Source organism: Camelus ferus, chromosome X (genome assembly GCF_009834535.1).
Source record: "Camelus ferus isolate YT-003-E chromosome X, BCGSAC_Cfer_1.0, whole genome shotgun sequence".
NCBI classification, from domain to species: Eukaryota; Metazoa; Chordata; class Mammalia; order Artiodactyla; family Camelidae; genus Camelus; species Camelus ferus.
Genome location: NC_045732.1, coordinates 99,795,612 through 99,805,669, shown reverse-complemented (window position 1 = coordinate 99,805,669; position 10,058 = coordinate 99,795,612). Strand labels below are relative to the sequence as shown.

The 10,058-nt window shown below is 32.4% G+C and overlaps 1 pseudogene; it reads left to right on the top strand.

Moving 5' to 3' along the window:
- The first annotated feature begins 545 nt into the window (after window positions 1-545).
- Window positions 546-2,131, top strand: LOC116662087 (annotated as a pseudogene).
- The last annotated feature ends 7,927 nt before the right edge of the window (window positions 2,132-10,058 follow it).

Genomic DNA, 10,058 nt, shown 5'->3' with positions numbered 1-10,058 from the left:
GTTTTGAATATAGAGCTACTTAATGTAAAGCACACAGATAAATAACTACTTCCATGCCCAAATCAAATTTTTTTAATTTTAATTACAAATGATAATGAAATAGTTATAACATTTTTGTACAGTTTTTACACAAATTTCAATTTAAATTCCAAAACTTTAAAATTACTTTATTTATTTAGTGCATTATTTATACTCTGTTCACCAATCTGGTATAAATTTGTGTACAAAAGGAAGGAGATTGGTTTTATTTCCTAGACCCCAAATTTTATTTATTTAGAAAGATTTTGTGGGAATAATATTTGCAGATCACACTGTAAAAATAAACATCCTATATGTTTCATTTTAACTGGATGAATAAGAAGTAAATACTGGCTGAAAGTTACACTTGGTTTGCTAGGAGACCAGTGATTTTGTGATGTCACAGCTTCTCAGGTTGAGAACCACTGTGATGGCCTAGCAGTTTATGTGTGCAGGCCTGCCAAAGCAGCATTTGAAGCTGCAGTGCTCAAAATCATGCAGATTAGAAAAGGAGCTGTAGAAAAAATTATTTGAGATGGCACATGTTTCTTCAGAAATTCAAGATGTGTCTCCTAAAGATGGACCAACTTGTTCAGGAAAGTCCTGTAGATCTCTATTGTGTGATCAAACATTCTCTGGGGAACTGGACTTGAGGTCTATGATTGAAGAAAATGCTTCTTATGCTTTGTGTGAAGAATCCTTGAGAAAAAGACCATGTTACACACATTGTGTCTCTGAACCAGATGAAGATAATGATTTTCATTCTCTGACATTTCCAAGAAAACTCTGGAAAATGGTTGAGAGTGACCAATTTCAATCCATCTGGTGGGATGATAATGGAATTTCCATAGTGATCGATGAAGTTGTCTTTAAGAAGGAAGTTTTGGAAAGAAAGGCCCCTTTCAGAATATTTGAAACTGGAAGTATGATAAGCTTACTTAGACAGCTTAACCTTTACTGGGTTTAGTTAATTGTGGCAGAATTTTCAAAGATCCTACTTGTCTAGCTGAATTTCTGGCAGAAGAAAAAGAAGTCTGTGTTTTAAGCAAGGTATTCAGAAATTTTAGTCACCACTTCATAACTTATATAGAAAATTTTATTTTGTACATCAATCTATGGTAATATAAATGTAAAGCTAGATCTTGAAAATTGTATAAAACTACTAAGGCTAAAATTCTTTATTTTTTCTAAAATGAGTACAGTGCATTAAGTATTCAAGATTATGAGAAACTTTGCTAGAATCTATGAATCGTATCATAAATCAAAATAAAGGTATTAAAGCTGCTTTTAAAAAGGGGCATTCACCGTTACGGCAAATGCTAATGTTTTTAATTTGATGACTATAATATTTAAATGTGTATTATCCAAATAAGGAATTTCAAAAAATTGTCAGGAGTGTTCATATTTTGATGATATTATCTTTGTATAGTAAGTGTGAAATATGAGGTTTTATACAGTAGGCTTATTTTAGTGTTGTATATTGGTTGAAATTTTTACTAAAATCTTTCTCCTTTGTTTGTAGCTGCAGTTCTATCTTAATCCAAACTTTAAACGAGGCTGTCCCCAGCTTTTAGTGAGAATAAAAAGAAGAGTTGGGGTTAAAAATGATTCTCTGGTATCTTCATTGGCTCAAGATTTCAACAAGAAGCACTTTAAAGCAGGGGGTAATTTGGATAATCATAATTCTGGTTTTGTGGCTGACACTAGTGGAGAAAGTGCAATTTTACCTTCTGAAATTTAAACATGCCTCTAATAAGAAAGCCCTCTACTAGCCACATAATTTGTGATACAAATACCCCGATGAGAGGTGATTTTTCTCCTGCATCATCAATGTCATTTAGACCACCAGAAGAAATTGCAGTGGATCAATGCGGTATTTTAAATCAGTTGACCACTTTCCACATGCACTCACAAAGAAGCTACACTTAAGCAAATGGCCGTGTTGTGAATTTCATTACAATTACAACTTCCAATTCTCAGAACAGCAACTTATCTCCCATACAGAGAAATTATCTTGGACTGATGGTGGAGCCTTCTACTTTTCCAAATAAATATCACAACATATCGGCCAATGAAGGTCCTTTTTCTAAACTTCAATGAGAGAGCAACCCAAGGTTTCAAGTGCCAGTGATAGCTGATATCAGTTAACTCTCTTTCACGGCCTATTCATCAGCCAACTGCTGTTTATGAACGTCATCCTAATTACAACTGATCTACCGGAGGACTAAGAGTTTATGCAGGATAACAAAGATTAAAATTGATGTTGGCAAATGTCGACAAATATTTGCAATTTTCTTATTTGAACAATAAATATACATGTGTAACTGTGTTTCCTTGTTTTCTTAAAATACATTTAAGATTAAAGTGGGAGACTAAGTTAACATTTAAAGAAAAAAGAGATATTTGATTGATATGATCATCTGATGGAACAATGTGGAAGTAAATTTGAATAATTTCTTGTAATGGAAGAAGAGAAAATGGAAGAATATGGGAAAAGACTAAAATATTTAGAGCGGGAAAAGTTCTAAGTGGCTTCTGGTTCATCCTGGAAAACATTAAAAGTTTTAAGGTAGGAATGGTTGGAACAGGAGATAAATGCAGGAAATGGCCCCGGGATCATGGTCTCTTTTATGTCATCCCTGGAATAATAAAGGTCACATGATGTATTCTCAGATGGCACATTCAGCATGTGGTAGAATTTAAGAAGTAATTTTATCTATGGTCTTCTTTGTGCTGTTTTCAAAGCATTCCAATTTGTGCTTTCATATCCTCCCCTCAGGAGTCTACACTTTATTTTCTGGTGAATAATTTATGTTGCTTTTATGTTGCAGCCAAAGACAAGCTTACATACTCAGGTTGGCTCTTATTGCCTTTCCAAATCTAAGCCCATAAATTCAACATAGTTTAGTCATTTCTTTACAGATCTGGCAACTGACTACCTTGGCATATGTTTCACTGAATCTGGATTTATATCCAGGCAAATGCTTGTCAACCATATTAACTACAAATCACAACTTTTGTTCCAGTTCAACCTTGGACTTAGGATGTCCTTCTTTTACCTACTTAGACTTTCCCAGTCTCAGCACAGAAACCACCTCCTCCAGATGTTTTCTGTCTATCCCCCTTTCCTTGTATATCTTGGGTACCAGCACAGTAAGCACATCACATGACACAGGATGCATTTTAGTATTTAGTGAGTGAAAAATACATGTTGACTTTAAGCAAAATCTACTTTCTGAAACAACAAAACTCTCATAGTTTTCAAATTATTTCGTTATGGTCTTTACTCTTCACCACAAACTAGCTCTTTTCATAAACCAAGGACTAGTCACAAATTACAAAAATTGGAGGTATGTAAAGTAGACAAAGTATTATTATCTTCTTAATTCATGTCTCCAGGGGACTAAAGCATTCCATTCTCATTTGCCGGATATATTCCTGTCTCTTCCACAACCACCCAAACCAAAATAAATGATTCTCATCCGCATAATAATAACAATATTGTCTTCTAATTAATTTACTTCTTAGAATCATAGCTATGTCCAGAAGGAATAGTACCATTACAAACATTTAAAGTAGGTTAATACACCCCACATAAATTGTGCCCCTTCTAACTTTCACACAGGAAGTATCTAAGAGATACTAGACCCTTACTTGGGTTGGATCGTATTCAGTAACTAAATTGCAATCTAAAATGTGTGGACTAGAAAGAGTTGAGGTTAGTAGAATTAAAAATTTGTCCAAATGCAAGAATACCAAATTTCTGCAGAAAGTAGGAAATATAAAATATTCATGGAAGACTGACAATTTTCCATTAATTTAAAATAAAGATGAAGCATTTTCAGAATGTGAAATGCCCTGTAATGCTGGAAAAATTGTAGGCAAGGTCAGGGAGCCTAAGGCTTCTGCTCACAATCATGCAGCCAGTGTCAGCTAATAATAATGGAATGGCAATATTGAGTCCTGAAAATGTGTCACCAGTTGTGAAGAAAGCCTTTGATAATCTGGAGAATGGGCAAATGGACAAAGGTAAGCTCTAGCCACATCCCACCAATATGACCTTTACCAAGAGAAGAAAAGAGCCCACTTGCAGCAGGAGAACTGGTTCTGGACAGCAGTATTTTTCCTACAACAGAAATATGAAGGTTTTAAGTTTTCCAGCTCAAATCTATTGGTGGTTATGTTGTTGTTTACATTAGCAGTCTGGGGTTCAGATGGGCTGGTTCAGCAGCTAGATTCCAGCTCTCTTCTCAGACAGTGTGTCTTACCGTGATCATCTTAACAAGGTTATATACTGATAAGTCAAAAACTACAGTTTAATTTCAAAATTAGAAATCTTAAAGTAGAATATTATTTGTCCATCTGTAGTTTTCTACTTGGGATAATATAGACTATTGGCAAAAGTACAAAAGTTTGCTGGTGCTTTGAAAACTATACTCTGAGCTCTGCCCACTGAATTCTTCCCACTAAATACTACAAATCTGTCTACCATTGTGTGTATGTGTGAAGATGGATTGTTAAGCAGTAACTAAGTTTGTCTCATTTGAGTCATCAGTGAATTATTCTTCTGCATCTGGCAGGAAATCTGTGAATTAAGAGTTTCATTGAGCCACCAGATTTTCTTCAGATCAGGAAGAGGTAGATTATATTTCTCCCAGTATACTAATTGTTACCTGTTCACTGAATCCCGAGTCGATGCTAGGGCTAAGCCACTGAATCCTTGAACTGGAGAGAGGCATATACATTTTGCAGTCCCCAGAGCCCAGCACAGGACTGTGTCTCCTTTTTAAATTAAGCATATGTCTAAGATATTTTCTTTTCATTCTCATTGTTGATACAATTTATTTTGGCTTTGAACACCCCTTGACTTATTTATGGAGACTGAAACACAGACTTATTCCCGTTCACCTAGAAATTGCAATAACCTTTCTTTCCTTAGACTACCTGTAGTAGAGATCATAGTCATTAGTTTGAAAGCAGTGCTCAGTCCTAATAATGCAGAATATTTACACTTCTTTGCCCAGCACTTGAGCAAGAATGTTGTTGTGGATCACAGGGATTCTCCTCACAACCCCTAATGCAACCATGGGAAAACACCACATTGTTATCCAAAATCAAGTCTTTGTCAGTATTGCATTCTCATTGCCAAACTGTTAAGAAGTGTAGGAGTTCTGAGATTTTACCATGCTGAGATTTTTAGCAACCTGAGCATGTTCCTTTCTTGTAGATGCTGTTGGGGATATGAGACCCTTGGTCAGAGACAGTGAACATTATCACTTACAGCAAAAGCAGCCAGGGTTAATTTTATACCTATTCCCTAATCTCAGATGAATACACAGTGTAAAATTTTGATGCCTACAGAAGCAGTGGGCTGTTATCATGAAGAAAGTTTAAGTCATGGGAAAACACTAATTTTATTAGTATCTTTAGGAATTATTGATTAGAATCACTTATTTATTAGTATCTTTACCTCGGTTAAATTCATCATGACTCAAGGTTACTTGCTGCAAAAACAATCATGAGAAATGGCATGGAAAAAATGATCATTGCCTTTCCATTTTTCCTTCCACTTTTATTGAGATATAATTGGCATAAAATATTTTGTAAGTTTAGGTGCACAGAAAAGTGATTTTATTTACATATATCATGAAATAGATATCATAGCAACTATAGGAAGAATTCATTTTCTCATTTAGATACATTAATAAAGATATACAATTTGGTTTTTTTTTTGTGATGAGAAATCTTATGGTCTACTCCCTTAACAACATTCATATATAACATAAAGCAGTATTACTTGTGTTTATCATGTTACTTTGCGGTCTCCCTATAACATGTTTATTTTAAGGCTGGAGATTTGTAACTTTTGAGTGCATTAATCTAATTCTCCTTTCCCAACCCCTGCTTCTATTAACTACAAATATGTTTTTTTCTATACTTATGTTTGTTTGTTTGTGAAGTGTACTATTAATCTATAACACTATGTTAGTTTCTCTTACGCAACCTACTGTTTGCAAACTGTAATAAATTTCAAACTGATCAGCAGAATAAATCTAGATATAACATGTTGCTCTTTAAAGATATTTCACAGTTATTGACTCTTCCCCATATAGTACATTTCTTGTCCCTAACTCATTTAATTTGCAACTGGAAATTTTTCTCTCTTAAATTTCCACAACTATTTCTTTTCCTTCACCCTATTTCCCTCCTTCTTGTTAACAACCTGTTTCTTTCTATATCTATAACTCCTTTTCTGTATTGTTATGTTTGTTTGTTTTAAATTCCAAATATAAATAAAATTAGTAACATTTGTCTTTCTCTCTCTGATTTATTTCACTTAGCATATAACCTTCTTGTTCTACACATTTGTTGCAAATGACAAGAACTTATTCTTTTTATAGCTGAGGAATAACCCTTTGAATTTTTATGTGTTTGTGTGCTTATATCTATCTATCTATCTATCTATCTATCTATCTATCTATCTATCTATCTATCTATCTATCTATCTACCTATCTATCATCTATCTATCTATCTATCTATCTATATCTGTATATATATATCTATAAATATAGATAAATCTGTATTTAATAGATGGGTATATTAATATACTATAAATGCACATCTTGTTTATCCATCGTCTACTGTTGAGCAATTAATTCGCATCTATTTCCTGGATATTGTAAATAATGCTGAAGTGAAAATTGGTTTGAATTTATCTTTTCTAATTAGTGTTTTTATCTTCTTGGAATAAATATGCAGATATGGAATTGTGGGATCATATTTAATTTTTAATTTTTAGATATAAATCCATACTGTTTTCCACAGTGGCAGCAGAAATTTACATTCACTCCAGCAGTGCATCAGGGTTCTTTTCCTTACATTCTCACCAACACTTATATTTGTTATCTTTTTCATAATAGTCATTTTGACAGCACTGACATAAAATCTCATTGTGTTTTGGACTTGCATTTTTCTGATGGTTAGTGTTGTTGCACGTTTTCATGTGCCTGTTGGTTATCTTTCCCCCACTGTATATTCATTTGTTTGTAATGGGCTAAATGACCATATTGTGTGATTTCATTTTTAAGCACTCTGTTTTGTTCCATTATTCTGTTTGATCTGTTCCAATACCATATTCTTTTTATTACCGTAGCTTTGTATTATAGTTTAAAATCAGGCACTGTGATACATCCCCTTTGTTCTTTCTCAAAGTAGTTTGTGTTTTTTGTATGTTTGTTTTCTTTATTTCTTTTATAGTGATTTCAACACTTTTCTGATTACATGTATATTTTAGAATTATTTATTGTTAGTTTCTGAAAATGCCCTTGGTATTTTTAAAGGCTCTGAATTTAACTTGTGTATTTTCTTGGTTAGTACTGTCATTTAAACAATAATTTTTTCATAATCTATGAACACTAATTATCCTTTCATCTATTTGCTTCATCTTCAATTTCTTTTATAAATATTTTATAGTTTTCTGAGTACAGGTCTTTTACCTCGTTGGTTGGATACACTTCTAGATATTTTATTTTTTTGTAATGAAACTGTAAATAAGACAGTTCCCTCACTTTCTCTATCTGTTAGCTTGTTAGTGTGTAGAAATGCAAGATTTCTGTATATTAATGTTGCTTTCTGTAATTTTAACAAATGCATTGATAAGCCCTAGTAGTTTTGTCGAGCCATCTTTAGGATTTCTGTTTAAAATATATCATCTGCAAACAGATACTTTTAGTCATTTCCTTAATTAGCTACATTTTATTTACTTTTATTATGGATAGCTATGGTTGGAATTTCTAATTCTATATTGAATTAAAGTGGTAAGAGTGAGCATTGTTGTCTTCTTGCTGCTCTTACAGGAGATGCTTTCAGCTTTTAATCAATGAGTGTCATGTTAGCTGAGATCTTCTCACATATGACCTTAACCGTGTTGAGGTATGTTTCCTCATGCCCACTTTGAGGGGAAATATAATCATAAATAGATACTGATTTTGTTGAAACATTTTATGACACTATTGAGGTGACCATATAATTTTTGTTCTTCAGTTTGTTAGTGTGGTGTATCATATTGATTAATTTGTAGGTATTGAATCACTTTGGCATCACTGGGATAACATGGACTTAATCATATTGTATAACCCTTTTAATGTATTGTTTGGCTTGCTAACATTTTAGTGATGATTTTTGCATCTATGCTTATCAGTAATATTTAACCTGTAATTTTTTCAGGTATTTGTTCCAGTTTTAGTAGTAGTGTGATATGGAAATGTGGGTTAGGAAGCCTTCTTTCATTTGCAAATTTTTGGAATACTCTGAAAAGTATAGGTGATATCTCTTCTCTGAATGTTTGGCAGAAGTCACCTGTGAAGCTGTCTAGGACTGGAATTTTGTTTCTTGGGAGATTTTGTTTAATTACTTATTCAATTTCATTAGTGATAATTGGTTCATATTTTCTATTTCTCATTCCATCCGGGAAATTATGTCTTTCTAAGAATTTGTCAATTTCTTCAAGGGTTTCCATTTTATTGGCATATAATTTGTTGTATCCTCTTATGATGCTTTGTATTTCTGTGATATAAGCTGTAACTTCTCATTTATTTCTGAGTTTATCAATCTGTATTCTCTTTTTTGCTCATGAGTCTGTTTATAGTTTATCAATTTTATTTATCTTTGAAAAACTATTATTTATAATGTTTAATGTTTCTATTTTTAATCTTTATTTATTTATGTTCTTAACTTTCAGGTGTCTTTCATTCTACTAACTGTTTTGTTTATTACTTTGTTACATATTTTGGTTGTAAGATTATGTTATAAGAGAGAGATATTTCTTTTTGTATAAGTGGGATTATTTTGCTAAAAACATCCCTATTAATACTGCTTTTGCTATACCCCATGAAATTTGTTTTTGTTGTCATTTTTGTTTATATATTTTTTCTTTGATTTATACAGCAATATATTTGTTGTTTAATATTGTATGATTTACTCTCCACATTATAATATTTTTCTGTTTTTTTCTTTTAGTAAATTTCTAGTCTCACAGAATCCATAAGTTTCTTCACAAAACAAGGAGACAAATAGTAAAATTTATGCAAAAACTTTTAAGACCCAAATTTTCTGAAATAACCTTTGACAAATGGGCATTATACTCTGTGGGATTTATCCTCCTGACTTTAGAACATACTACAAAGCTACAGTAATCAAAACATCAAAATATGGCACTAACAGGGACACATCATTCAATGGAACAAAATAGAGAGTCCTAAAATAAACTCACACACATATGATCAATTAGTCTACAATGAAGTAGGTAAGAGTATACAACAGAGAAAACACAGTCTCTTCAACAAGTAGTTCTCAGAAAACTGGACACTACATGTAAAAGGAAGATGTAAGAGCACTTCCTTCCATAGAATAAAAACTAATATACAAATGGATTAATTTCCTAAATGTAAATCCTGAAAATACACAATTAATGACCAAGAAAATGAGCAGGACTGACTTTGAGGTAAATCATAGCAATATTTATTTTTGATGTTTCTCCTATGTAAAAAAAATAGAAAAATAAACAAAACTATGAATAACAGTTTATAGTTTATTGAGGAAAAAATATATGTACTATGTGATACAGGGATTCTACTTCTTGTAAAAATGTGAAGTGCAAAACCGTTTGCAGAGTAAAGGAATCTATCCACAAGACATATGACAACACACAGAATAGAAGGAAAAATTTCAGACAATGAGACCAACAAGGTGTTAATATCCATAATATATATATAGCATATTAGACTCAGTATTTAAAAAACAAAGACCCCAACTTAAAAATAGTTGAAGGATCTTCATGGAAACTTTTAAAAAACAGACATGTGGCTGATTTTCATGAACATAAAAAGATACATAACAGTTGCTAATCTTAGGAAAATATAAATCAAATCCAGAATGAAATATATTCTCAGAGCAACCAAAATGGCTATTAACAAAAAGTCTACAAATGACAAACTTTAATAAGAATGTTTACAAAAGGGAACCCAGGTATACTGTTAGG